The 14,675-nt window shown below is 44.1% G+C and overlaps 2 long non-coding RNA genes across 3 annotated transcripts; both read right to left on the bottom strand.

Moving 5' to 3' along the window:
• Positions 1-6,517: 6,517 nt before the first annotated feature.
• Positions 6,518-7,332, bottom strand: LOC125548321. Its single transcript, XR_007300998.1, has 2 exons — positions 7,267-7,332; positions 6,518-6,729 (listed from the first exon to the last, which is right to left on the bottom strand). It is a non-coding gene; the product is annotated as an uncharacterized LOC125548321 (long non-coding RNA).
• A 530-nt stretch (positions 7,333-7,862) lies between these two features.
• LOC125548320 lies at positions 7,863-13,953 on the bottom strand. Of its 2 annotated transcripts, XR_007300997.1 has the most exons (4): positions 13,806-13,862; positions 12,720-13,203; positions 9,753-10,010; positions 7,863-8,209 (listed from the first exon to the last, which is right to left on the bottom strand). It is a non-coding gene; the product is annotated as an uncharacterized LOC125548320 (long non-coding RNA). The 2 variants fall into 2 exon arrangements; XR_007300995.1 differs by lacking the exon at positions 12,720-13,203 and having other exon boundaries at positions 7,864-8,209; positions 13,806-13,953.
• Positions 13,954-14,675: the final 722 nt, after the last annotated feature.

Here is a 14,675-nt window from a genome sequence, read left to right as displayed (position 1 = left end):
GCAGTGGGCGACGCCCTCGGTAGGCGCGCCGCTTCAATGGCGGATGCAGTGAGAGGTCGCATCCGCTCTGGCCCCCTTGACCATGGACCTTGACCTTGTACGTCTAGCATTGAGCACAACATTATCCTTAATGGACCTTTTTTGTGAGTAGATCCTTAATGGACCTTTACGGTGTACGTCATCTTGTGTCCAGATCTGATATACCATATGTACCAGATGAATGGCTCCAAGTTCACCCCCCCCCCCCCCGTGATGCTAGGTGTGATCCAAGGAACAATGTTGAAGAGCCCACCTGATTATTTTTCTTAGTACAAAGTTAGTCAAACATTACAAATTTTGACCTTGACAACATTTTATATTCAAACCTTAGGGCTCCTTTGATGAAAAGGAATTTCATAGGATTTTTGGAAGGTTAGAATCCTTAGGAATTTTTCCTACATTGGTGATTCGATTCATAGATTGAATGTTATAGGAATTTTTCATATGAAATCATGTGTTCATTTGCAATCTAGCATCTACTCCAACTTTTTTTTCAATTCCTTTGTTTTTCCTGTGGCATCAAACACTCTGTGTTAATGCTATGGGATTCAAGTGGACATGCCACTCCAATCCTTTATTTTTTCTATTCCTGTGTTTTAAGAATCCTACGAATCAAAGAAAAGAAACAGACAGAGTATTTGCTTTAAATGTTGTGCCGCTGCAAGAGCCGCCTATATTAGTGGCCATGCTCTAAAAAGGTGGAACATCTTTGGCTATAGTACGTGAGCAGGTGACCTTACGCTTGGCTCTTCGCCTCTTCTGGAAGTCGAACAATGATAATGGTACTACAGTATATACTTCTGGCAATCTGACACGGAATGAACTGCTGCACGTCCACCGCCAGGGCAAGGGAAAGGGAGAGGGAGTGTAGTCAAAACCCTCTCCTCGTCCTATGAGCCACCGCGCGCGTGCACAAGGGAGAGGGCGTAGGCGTATGTAGTAAGCAAGGCTCTCCTTGTCCTATGAGCCACCGCGCATGGGCGAGGGAGAGGGCGTAGAAGGCAAGCTTCTGCTCGTTCTACGAGTTAACGAGGCACATCGAAGTTATTTAGTACTCTCTCCAAAAAGGCCCGACCATGTCCATGGCTACCATCCCGTGCTCTGTCATTGAGTACGTGCATGATTCACGTGCCATCAAGGAGAAAAACAATTGCGTGCGTACCATTGAAGTGCACCACTCACTTAATAGCCCAATGTGGCTACTCCTGACGCATTCACCATATTCCTCGACCTCCGTGTGACACCTAGTTCTATTATCCACCAAACTGTATCGCTTCTCGCTCCTCGTCTCTCCCAAAGTGCGGCGGGCTGGCGATTTTTCCGTCTATTGAGATCGGTTTACTCACACTCGCTCCCACATGTTAGTAACATGCCAAGAGCATTCTAAAAAATTTACTCTATTGTTATGCCAAGAGGAAGCACCTTGACCGACGGACCAAACGAGACAGGCGTGTCGTGCCGTGAGTGGGTCCAGTTTCTCGTTTTGAACTTGTTTGGTGTACTAGTAACACTTGGTTTTGCACCTTCATAGAATGATGCAAATCCCCGCTAAAAAGGTAGTTTGCTTTCTACTAAGGCTGGTCATAGTGGGAGTCACTTAGCTAGTAACATAGTGTTTTTCAAGTCAAATTTTCTTATGTGTCACTTAGTTAATGAGGAGAGAGGTGTTTAGACTAACATAAATATGTTACTCTAACATTGCGCTTCTCGAGAAAAGATGAGTCTACAAGCTAATAAATGGAGCCACGTATGACACTAGTACTATTCAAATTTATTGGTCACATTCACATGTTTAGATTTCAAAGCGCATTAAATTCTTAAGTGCAATGATCAAGATATAATTAACCAATGCATGTAAAACGTTCTTGCTTATTGTAGTACTCCTCACGCATGTATGTGTTGCCATTAATACTACTCCTTCCATCAATATATATAGGTAAAACTGTGTCTAACATAGCTTGTCACATAACTAGTTAAGGCTTGATGAACATTTAATGGTTTAAAAGTTATTAAAAAATATGAAATAAATAGGGGAGCCTCACTCTAATATAATAAGATGATACAATGGCGTGATTGTGAAAATATGCATCTATGTGTCCTCGGTGAAAGAACAAGCATTTCAACTCATTGCAGGATCAATACATACGTAAATATTTGTTCTTTTTGTCCCGGACACAGGGAGTCATATTTTTTCAATCCCGTCGTTGGATCATGTGTATATTATAGGTGTGTTGGTTTAGTATTTTATTCAGGATTTTTAAGAACGTTTACACCCTCGAAAACCTTAACTATTCTGTTGGAAGCAGCAATATGGCTCATACTTGCATATAGTAGCATTATCTGGACTGTTGAATGAGCCTAATTAGTAGGTGTAGGGCATTGAATGAGGTGGAGTGCGAGCTGTGGAAAAAGATGTATTCCCACGAGCATTGTACACTGAGGACACAGGTCGAGCTGTACACGCGTACAGAGGTTCCTATATCTGACAGCAGTTGGGCCTGCATGCAGGCAACGGACCTGACGGACCAGTACCGACGGTCCTGGTATGATGCTGTAACTGGACCATGGTCCAGAATTTCTTATTCCCACACATAAAAAAACCCAGGAGACTGTTCTTCATCTATATGCCCCTCGGTCTTTTTCGTTTTGCATACGTTCTTAACTTCTGAATCTATTTGTGCTTATATATGCATACTTCCAGAACACAACTAATCCTAAATTTGCTCAGTGTGATTGTTCAGAGAAGATGATTTTTGTACTAGAAGATGATGTATAATTTACTGATTTTTTTTCTTCAGAAAAGATTATTCTTTTTTTGTATATAGAAGATGATGTATACATTTATGAGATATTTTGTGCAAAGAAGATAGGAATTACTACACTTTTGTATATTCAGAACTTCAAATCAGGATTTTGCAGTTTGGACAATTGACATGATTTTTTTGGTTGATCTATACTTACCATAATGCTCAACTCTGTTTCAGTTTGATAGTGAACTTCTTGAAGCCTTAGTTTGGAACCTCGCCGTGGTGCCTCCCCCGTCTCTCCAGCTCCATGTCCACCTCCTGACTCCATTGTGTAATTTCTAATTATCTTCCAAGGAGAAGTGTTTTTTTAACCCATTGGTTGAACCGAGCGTAAATTAATGCATTTTGTTAGTGATTCATTCATACGTGGAAACTGAAGATGATGAAATATTTTTTTATCAAGGAATCAAAAGTCCTTTCAAGTGAACGAAGATCAGCTTGCATGCAACTTGTTTATTAAACATAGAAGGAAGTTCAAAGATAACAAAAGGTGCGGAGTACTGAGTAATGGCTAAAAAATTGTGTTTTTTCTTTTCTTTTGCTTGGCTTGCCCACCTTTTTTCTTTCAAGCTCCGCCCTTGGTCATTTGGTCTGTTTATCAGGTTAACAACCATTTCCAAAGCATATTGCTGGGAGGTGTGTTGCTTAGAGATGAACAAGTAGTAAGATTCAGATGGGTGTCCACAGAATTCGTTAGGATGACAGGGGAGTGGCAACGAGAGTCCAAGAACCATACTTACAGGCTTATTGAAAAGTTACGGTGTGACATAATCATGTGTTTCTGCCGTAGGCATCTTGGAGTGCCAGTGCCAGAATTAGCTTTTGCCTTACAGATCAGTGCCGGGCTATGAAGGTAGCCATAACGAATACGCTCCCACGTCCCAACTCCACGCCCACTCCATCCCACCCCGGTTCGGCGGCCCAGGTGCTACAGTGTGACGGACCAGGAAATATAAGGCCGACACAGACCGTAGTGCACTAAAGTAGCTAGGCCTAATAAATCACAACAGACAACCAGCGCTGCACTGTAGATTATTGAATGAGCAACCGCAATACGTCGCTAAATACTTGAACGCGCATGCATCTCGAGGAGGACCAACGGCTGAGATAATAGTACTATCTAGTAGTACGAGCCATATTGAATTTTCGCTATTCTGTTACTACTATCACTAGTAGACTGCCCGTGCGTTGCCACGGGCTTTTGAAAATTTGTATTGGTTGCATGTCAAATTTTACATAGATAGAAAGATAGGCAAGAATATTTTTTTTGAAATAATACGCTTGCAATGTACTTTGATAAAAAAAATGTAATTCGACCCTATACACCTGATGCACAAAATAAAGGTGGTACACAAACATTAAACTCTTTATTCTGCACTGCATTACAAATGATAATAACACATGAAGGATTTTTTAATTCTTAAAATCATTTTTCTCATGAAAGCATGTGCATGGTTATTATCCATTAATTAAAAACAACACATGAAGGATTTTTTTTCCTTTTATACAAATGTTCCAAGATGTTACAACCAGAAACTTCATCACAATATGCGATTGGCTGACAAACTATTACATAATATGGACTTAGGTGCTTTACGATAAAGAGTTTCCCCCGCTTTATATTATAAAGCAGCCATCCGATACAACCAGCTCACTGCACACTGGGGCCTGCTGCACAAACAAGCCCAAAATAAAAATGAGAGAAAAAAAAGAGAAACAAATCCCGACATCGGTAGATCAACGAAACAAAGATGACCGGTAACTGGTGCACCCTCCGGCGAAGTACCACCGCGCTCCTAGCACCCGAAGCGTTGCGTACCGAGCAACACCTTCAAGAAGGAATGCGACGACTACAACACTGCTGCCCGGACAATTCCTAGGGTTTCCCTCAGTACGCAGAGGACAGTGGGGAAGGTGTATACCCGACGCCCTTTAGGAAGGTCCGGCGGCGCCTACAGGCGTCACCACATTGATGTCGGACGAGCCCTAGGGATTTCACCGACCCAAACAACCACCACTACCTCGGACGATCTGAAGTGCACCAACCAACCTGCCGCCCACCAGCCTTTGCCACCACGGTCACTGAACCAACTTCGTCGTCTCCTGAGGCCACCGACATGAGACCTGGAGGAGGGAAGAGGATCCCAGGGGCTCAGGGGCATCCGCAACTCAGCCGACGAGAGGGGACAACCTTCGTCGCTACCACAAAGCCAACCGGACGTGACGGCAGGGGCCTAGCAGGCCCCTACTGGCCCGACCGGGCCCAAATGGGTCTGGGCAACTCCTACTGCCACACTGTAGCACATCGGCCGACAAAAGCCGCCACCACCCGCACCCCTCGATGCCTCGCCACGACTACCAGGGAGCCACACCGCCGCGCATCGGACCGTCGGCCCGCCCCAACCCAGATAGGGCCCAAAAGGGCCTAGATCTGGGCGGAGTGGAGGCCGCTAGCCAGCAGCACCACCACGCACCCCGCAGCCAACAGTCGCGCCGCCGCATCAGGGGCACCCACGACCGCAAATCGCGAGCGGGGAAAGAATGGACCGCCTCCGCCCGAGGAGCACTACCGCCATCAGGAGGCCCCCGCGCCCCAACGCGCGAGCGGGGAAAGAACGGCCCGCCTCCGCTAGCACCGCATGGGAATGGCCCGGTGGACCACGCCGGCAGCGGCAAGGGAAAAGACGGGGAGGGGATGGAGGAGAGGGGGGGTCGGGGATTCGCATGTCGCCTGCGAGGAGGGAGGCGAGCGAGCGAACAGATCGAATCAGTGTAGACGTTTTTCTTAGGTGCTTGAAACCATACAATTTACCATTTAGAAACTATTATAGAAAAACACATCTTCTAGAACATGCTACTCCTACCTCTCTTGTGATAGGTAGATAATAACATTTATTGTTTAGAATTTTATTGGCATTTATCTTTATTTTTATCATAATTTTCTAGTTTGTTTGAGTCATGTAACTTCATATTTGGTGTATCGGCTCAAAAGGATTTTCACATAAAACCCAAGGAAATGTGTGTGTGTGTGTGTGTGTGTTGTAATACGAGCTATTACATACAAGGGAAGTGAGTAACCAACCCTAATTCGACATAAACTCAGACATTAACATCAAATATAAGGGTGAATGACATGCAACATCAATTGCAAATAAGAGGGCTAAAACTTGCCCAGAAAATATACTCCATATATTCCTAAATTTAAGTCTTTTTAGAGATTCTAATACAAACTACATACTTATGTATATAGACATATTTTAGAAACGAACTACATACTTATGTATATAGACATATTTTAGAAAATGTAGATTCACTTGTTTTGCTCCGTATGTTAGTCCGCATTGGAATATCTAAAAAGAATTGTATTTAAGAACGGAGGGAGTAAGGCACAACTCACAAGTTTACAACACATTTTTCCTGTGTTAGCCCAAAAGTCAAAGAATACATGGTAGGATTGAAGAGAGAAGGTCTATAACATTAGTCTTGCCGGTTGTTCATAATTCTATTAGCAAGAGGGAGAGAGAGAATTGGCACCCCCAAATTGTCTTCGTATGTCTTGCTATCCCAAAACCCAGGCCATATGTGAGGAGGAAATGGAGTAAGGATGTCTATGAACAGCACGCCACAACAGGCCGAAAAAGGCACAATTTTCTAAAATATTACTCCCTCTGTAAACTATAATATAAGAGTGTTTAGATCACTACGCTCTTGTATTATTTTATGGAAGGAGTACAAGGCACCCCAAAGATATTGATGGTATGAATTGCTATGAACTTAAATGCTTAATACAATCAACCAAAAAGCTACCAGCGTGCTTCTCCATTTTGAGCTAGTCCACCTATTGAGGACTTCTTGATTAAAACCTGCAATCGTTCAAGATAGCCTGCAAAACAGGAGTTTTATGTCAGTAAATAATGTAAAAATAATAATTTTAGTTGAGTTGAAAGGCTTAAATTGAAAACCAACAAATATATGCAGGCTTATTTCATATTGCTATTTTAATGAGCACCAATAACCTCCTAGTCAACATCATAATATATCATCCAAAATCATATTAACTATTTTGAGCCAACTTTATACTACTTATGAATATAAATAATATAATTAATTAACAAACATTGGATTGTAACAAACGTGAAAAACACTCCATGTTTCAAGAAATAAGAATAAGTTGTTTAGTTCATCATCGTTACATGTATAAATGGCGAAAACACGCTATGAACAAGAGAAATAACAAATAAGGATAGAGAGTTGTTAAGTTCATCAAAGTGTTTATTTGCTTTAATGTAGAAATAACGCAACATCCCCTGTAAAAGAATAATTTTATCGACAAACGAATTCCCACCGGTTCTTAAAAAATGGCTATGTGGTTGACTTGGAAGGCATTTCATAACATGTATATTTTTTTGAGGATGACTACCTAAAAAAGGACCAAAAACATCACTGGTACATTCAGATAGCAACAACGAACTAATCTCCTCGGGCACGTCCGCAATTATTAGTGAGTCCTCATGCCGTCCAACTCTGGCAGCCAAGCTCATGTGCTAGACAGTTTTGTTCCCTCTTGATGGCCTTAGCCTGAACTGAACTGAAGATCCGGCTTGTGTTTCTTATCTCACTGACAACCTAGAAAACAATCCGATCGGCTTGATCTGGCTTGTCCCAATTCATTTGCAATCATTTTGATGTCAGTCTCAATGATCAGTGGGCCTTGGTACAGTCTCGACAGCGATACCAAACCCATCAGGATAGCTTGCCCCTCTGCCTCTTCAACTGATCTGCATTTATTCATCGATTTACTGCCGAGAAGACAACATGCCCCGTATGATCCCGTGCGATCGCGCCAGCCTAGGCTTGGCCCGTGCCTGACAAAAAGGTAGCGTCAGTGTTCAGTTTTACAACACCTTCAGGCGACTCTTTCCACTGGGCATTTGGCTCGGCGTTCGGCTGATTCCTAGGCGTGGTGTGTCTGCATAGATGCAGACAGGGACCAGCAACTCTTGTTTCCCTATCCAACAACAGATAGTGACAAATTCCTGATTTCCTCCTCATACTGCACAAGGAACATCACCGATCTCGAAATGGTTTCTTTGCCATCACTGTGGATACAGTTATCTCATAGAAACCAGGCTCTCCATAACAACAGCAGATTTTTCTTTCTTATCTCTGAATCATACTTGTCCAGTAGGATTTGTAGCCAGTCTGTTCCAGTGTACCAGAACTCCTTTTCTTCTGGAAGCCTCCACTCTTTCCTCATGGCAAATCTCAACGCCTTACTTTTTGTGCATGATATAACAACATGATATTCATCTTCCTCCCCGTTCCCACATATGTCACACACACTATCTTGAACAATAGTACGCCTGCATAACATGTATATTTGCCTCAACATCAGAATGGATGGTAGAATTACATAAGAGCACTTTGTACATTTCAGAGATACAACTTTCTGAAGGAACCGTGTCAATACAACAACAACAACAAAGCCTTTAGTCCCAAACAAGTTGGGGTAGGCTAGAGGTGAAACCCATAAGATCTCGCAACCAACTCATGGCTCTGGCACATGGATAGCAAGCTTCCACGCACCCCTGTCCATAGCTAGCTCTTTGGTGATACTCCAATCCTTCAGGTCTCTCTTAACGGACTCCTCCCATGTCAAATTCGGTCTACCCCGCCCTCTCTTGATATTCTCCGCACGCTTTAGCCGTCCACTATGCACCGGAGCTTCTGGAGGCCTGCGCTGAATATGCCCAAACCATCTCAGACGATGTTGGACAAGCTTCTCTTCAATTGGTGCTACCCCAACTCTATCTCGTATATCATCATTCCGGACTCGATCCTTCCTCGTGTGGCCACACATCCATCTCAACATATGCATCTCCGCCACACCTAACTATTGAACATGTCGCCTTTTAGTCGGCCAACACTCAGCGCTATACAACATTGCAGGTCGAACCGCCGTCCTGTAGAACTTGTCTTTTAGCTTTTGTGGCACTCTCTTGTCATAGAGAATGCCAGAAGCTTGGCGCCACTTCATCCATCCGTCTTTGAACTGTGTCAATGATTCCCACAAAAAATATAGCGTCTGATACTGGGAAATGTAATAGCACACTAAGTCATAATTCTGAATGCTTAGGAATCTGGAGAGTGTTATTTCTTCGAAAAAATGGACAAAGCAAATGAGCATGGTCCAATGCAGGTTCTGCAACTTCTGTTTTACGTGTGTTTTTATAAATAATTTATCGGAAACACAAAGGAAGACAATATGTTTGAGTAGGTAACAATATGTTTTAGAAGATGATGGCTTCCTAATATTTAAGCACATAACTGAAATTTTCTGAACCGTGGGAGATGGATCGGAGGTACAGTAGAAGAATGAACAAATAGATTTTATTTCTATTTTGCCCACAACCTACATGTACAACAATGAGAAGTTCCTCGAGAACCAAGCTTACAACGGTGAATAAGAGGGGAAAGCAATATGGCAATTTAATGTCTCATCGACCCTGCAAGTTGGCAGCATCCCAAGTGATGATCAATTTTAAACATAATCTTTAACTGCAAGAATGACTGCACTACAATTCTATTGTTAAAGATATATTCCTAACACGTGAAGAAGAGGGAAAAGCAATTTGGCAATTTAATGTTCCATCGACCCTGCCTGTTGGCAGCATCCCAAGTAATGATCGATTTTAAACATAATCTGTAACTACAATAATGTGTACAATACAACTCATCATTTCTTTATTCTAGGCATTTTTTACTCACTCCGTCCCAGTTAGCATCTCAAACAGTGAATAAGAACTCCTATCAGACACTCCAAGTTTTATGTTACCATCTAATTAAACAATAGTAGTATAGTAATAAACTGTGAACTTGAGAAACGGTTAGGAGCCGGAGAGGTACCTGGAGGGAGGAGGCCGGAGAGTCCTGGAGGTCATCAACATGCGGGTATTATGCGATCGTGGAATTGCTGGTGCCGCGACGACGAGCAACCTTTCCCCATCGCATTGCCGTCATCGCCACCGCTGGCCTCCTCCGACTGATTGCGCTGCCAACGTCGCATCAGGTCGTGATACTGAGGAAAATGGGAGATGGTGGTCGGGTGTGGGTGTGGGTCTAGGGATACAAAGCAACCCTCCCAACTGTTATTGTGTTTTTGTGCTTCACAAATCAATTCATAATGTCAACGTTATGACCATGCTAGAAAATCAACTTACTGGGAAATTTATTTGAATAAACAACTAAAGTACAAATGTACTTAAAATAACAGTTTTGATCAAATTCACTAAAAAATACCATGCACCATATTACTATGTATATTATACAAGGTCAAGGCTGATTCGAGTAAGGTTGTTACCTAGTAGTATGACAATTATAACCACTTGCAAACTCTACAAGCGAGAGACAGTGTTACTTGCAGGAGCCCAAGTGTGAGACTTTTTCAGGTAACTCCATGTATATGTGTGCAGTAATTTGCACAAGAACGTAACATCACTCTATATGCAATATGATTTCAGAGTGAAACATGTGATTATTTGCTATTGGACCAACCAAGTGTGGTTTCAACTCCACATGAGAAATACCATGTAGGAACTGAAACATCAATCCGAGCATACAAAACCAAAAAGTCAAGCAAGATTTTTTTTCTTCGCGAATACGCAAAGGTTGCGTATCATTTCATTGATAGAAGAAGATAAGAGTGAGTACAGGTGATGGTACAACACATGACACGAACGCGACATGCGTGAACATGGTGCCCGAAGCAGAGAGACATGGGATGCTCGGCCCAGAGAGAAAAACAACACAGCAAAAACTCGCTTCCCAGGAAGCAACCCAAACCAAAACAACATGACGACCAACATCTCAAAAACCACCGTCGAGGACGCCGCGAGCAAACAAGACAGCGCCTTCACAAAGGAGAACGACGCCGAGACGCCGTCGCCGCCCGATCTGGATAGCCGGATCTAGGGTTTCCCCCGATGCTCGAAGAGGGGCACATACGCCGGCCATAGCAGCGCCTCCAAGAAGGGGACGACACCCGTGGGTGTCGCTGCTGCTAGCGTCGAAGGATCGAGCAAGGATTTCTCCTGGCCAGAGTCTGAGCAATCCCAAGCCATCGGAGCAAGATTCAGAGAAGAGGAAGCCAAGTCGTCGGTCGGAGCCGCCACCACGGGAAAGGGAGCCACGGCCGCTGCCAAATGAAGCACCGGACGCCGCCGGACGCGCAAGCTACGGATCACGCGGAAGGAGGTGGGCGAGGTTAGGCGGCTGGGAGAAAATGGGAGGAGGTGTAGGGGAAGCGGAGGTGGCCGAGGACCCGGACAAGCCAGGATCTGGAGAGGAGCGCAGATCCGGGCCGTCCGGACCAGAGCCGCAGAGATGCCAACAAGCCAAGGAGCCGGAAAAGAGGCGCAGCTCCAGGAGCAAGCCGGAGCCAGAGCCGCGCCGGGGTGGATGCCGACCAACCGAGAACACCTGCAGGGGATGGTGCGGAGCCACCAAACGGCTGGCGAACCGGAGGAGCTGGAAGGGACGCAGCACACGCAGAGCACCGGATCTGGAGCTGCATCGGCCAACCATGGGGGAGAGTGGGACGTGGCATGTCCATGGCTGCCGAGCCAAAGCCACACCTGCAGGGGAGGCAAGGGGAGGAAGGGGACTCGCGCCAGCCCCGCTCCCGGCAGGCGCGCTGCGGGAGGCAGCCGCCGCCGAGCAACCTGTGCAACCAGGGGATGTGGATCTGTAGCTCGGGGGGGAGGGGGCGCAGCGCGGGATGGGGCGCGTCGGAGTAGATCGAGGGCCTGGCGCGGCCGCACCGGCCAGCCCGACGGCGGCGGGGATGATGGAGCGGTTAGATGGGGGTGGGGAAGCCCGAAGCGGGAGCGGGTCGGCAAAGAAAGGCCCCGCCGCCGCCATCCCAGGGTCCGGCGCGGCTTCGCCGGCCAGCCCTCCAGCGGCGGCGGCGCGGGAGTGGGCCGAGGGGAGGCTTCGGGGGGCGGCGGCTAGGGTTCCCCCGTGTCGCCCGCTTCGGGCGACGCGGGGGTCGGGCAGGTGATTGGAAAAATTCAAGAAAGAATTTGATAGGGCATCTAAGGCACGATAACATTCAGTCATGTTGGTATGCAGTGTTGGTAGAGCGAAATGTGTCAATGCCATGATAACATCCACATGTCCACCGTCATGACTCCCTGGCTCCTCCTGTCAACCACGCGCCTCTGCCAGCAGCAGCGCCAGCAAGAATACCCTGTGTGGTCATTAGAAATCTGTGGGGTCTCCCTTAACCTATTCAGCAAGCTACCATCGACCTTATTGAAGTCCATAAGACAAAGAGACGAACATCTTCTTCTGCTGAAAAGCAACAATATGCTGGAAGACGGCCGCAACCGTCATGTGCTGGAAAACTCCCAGTTCTAACTTCTAACAATACTAACCTCATTCTCCATGCATAACCAACCTTCATGTACTGTATGTAGTGGTTATCTATGCTAATCATTTTTTTGGATTCACAAAACTCCACATTGTAAAACAATTCTGGACACCTTAATGTAGGAGTTCAGTTTATAAAACTGGAAGAAATTCTTGAAATTTTCAAAAAAAATTACATTCGAAAGAGTACAGAACCACTCAAAACTCTGTTTTTTGACACACAAAAATTCTGGTAGCTCGCCACTGTAAATTGCGTGTGTGATTGAAAAACTATATTTTATGGTATTATATATAGTAAGAGTCATCGAAACCATCAAAGGAACAGAGGAAACAATAGCAGAAATGAATACAAAAAGAAATCTGATCTATATCACACTCCACTATAAAACAACAGTGCATCATTTAATGATGATATACTAATGAAGTATTTTTCACAAAGCATACCTCTGGAGCAACTGGTGAAATTCCAATAGCACAAGCACCTCCATAGATGATATATACCGACACTCGCATCATTTGACATTATGTGTAGTCAGTACGAGTGTATGAAAGTACAAAAGAACAAGCTACGACATTTTAGACCAGAGATTACATCAATTTTCAGTTAGCATGGCAATATGGCAAATGCCTAGCAATCTATGATTGTTATTTTCTAGCACAAGATTATAAACAACTTGAAAAAAAGCTTACGCTATATCAAGTGCTAGGAGTGTCAATATAAGAGCTCTCTTTCCCTACGTACATCTAGTGAGATAATTCTTTGATAGGCTAAATAAGTAGCTCACCCATCCATGTACCACACAACTATCAACTGCCACAAAATGGAAAAAAAGGAGCCACCTAAGAATGATGAGGTAGCACCTTAGGAAATTACAAGGGGTGACTTAATTAAGATCCATAAGGTAAGCCACAAGCCTTGATGTAGAATCTGAACAATAGTGAGCAAAGAATGAGTCAAAAAGATACTCACGGTGAGGTGAAAAAGTAAAAGCAAATACAACATGAGAGTTGTAGTTACTAAACAAGGATCAGAGGAAATAGAAAAAAGGTGTTCTTTTTATCAACACCGAAGAACCAAAAAACTTTGTGACTATATTTGTCATCCTGAGTGAGCTTAAAATAGGTATTGTGATAAACGCAAGGTTTTGGTTAATGAAATAAGTATGGATGTAGAAGGAGATTGTTGGAGAGAGCTTCAGGTACAGCCAGAAATGCACGCATCCAGAGAGTGGTTTTCTGCATATGTAAATTGAGCAGCTAAATGAAAAGGCCTCACAAAATATCAAGAGTCCAGAACATGGATCTGGGGTCAAGCCATTTGAGTACGACATTTTGGAGTTCAGAACTGAAAAATGGGGATTCAGATTTACTCAGGGTAGGAGGGTATGTGTGGGCTGTGCTATATCGACATACACCAGATGATGAAAAATCATATGTCTGGACAAAAATGCACTATAATGTCATCTTAGAATCAATATGGATTCTACCATAGAATTTAATAAACATGGTCACCAGAAAATTGAACTTTACCTTGCCGGAAGAAAGAGAGACTCGAGGGAACTCAACAGTCAATGAGCTGCAGGTCATCTTCTCCACAGGGAAGAGAGGAAGGAGTGCTGCTCGCCGACCTCTCATAATCCTTGCCAACCATCTAACTGTCGCCATCATCCACCAGCATACCACGCCGATTGCGGCACCTCATGTTGTCATGCACGCAGTGGCAGACCTAGCAGCATAGATCAAAGAGTATTATATAAAACTGTAGCAATTCATATCTAAACCATTATTTTTCAATCACACACACATATACCCAAATGGAATCGATAACAAACTTACAAAATATAGCTGACACCACTAATGTAGTAGGCTACTCAATGCCACAATAACAAAACCAATCAACCAGGTACTCAAGTAGCATTATTTACAACAGTAGTCACTTCAGATTCAAAAGGTGTAGACAAAATGGACAAGCTTAATATCTAGTCTTTCTTGTAGTCTAACCTCACCCGACATTGATGCTAGATAGATGGAATTGCACATATTTAAACTTGGTTCTCCTAGTATTGAAAATCTCCACATGCATCAACTAATTAATCAGTGGCAAAAAGGAGCTTTCGATGGAAGAAAAAGAAATAAAAACCCTGCAGAAAATTGACTGTTGGCAGCAGTGGACGGGAACGACCAACAATAAAACACCAGAAGCTTGTGTAGTTAACCTGTGTACCATGACCTGGCTCATCGTAATACCATGACCTAGCTAGTTAATTGTCCGTCGCCGATGCTCCCAAATCCTCGCGATACACACAAGGAACATCAGGCCATATGCACTCCTCACGATACCTTGGTCTCTTGACCTTCGAGTTCATAAAAGGAAGGTAGTCTGACAAGCAACTTCATCAG

This window comes from Triticum urartu, chromosome 3, assembly GCF_003073215.2.
Source record: "Triticum urartu cultivar G1812 chromosome 3, Tu2.1, whole genome shotgun sequence".
Classification (NCBI taxonomy): domain Eukaryota; kingdom Viridiplantae; phylum Streptophyta; class Magnoliopsida; order Poales; family Poaceae; genus Triticum; species Triticum urartu.
Note: the sequence above shows the minus strand (reverse complement) of the source record. Positions and strands in the feature narration are given on the sequence as shown.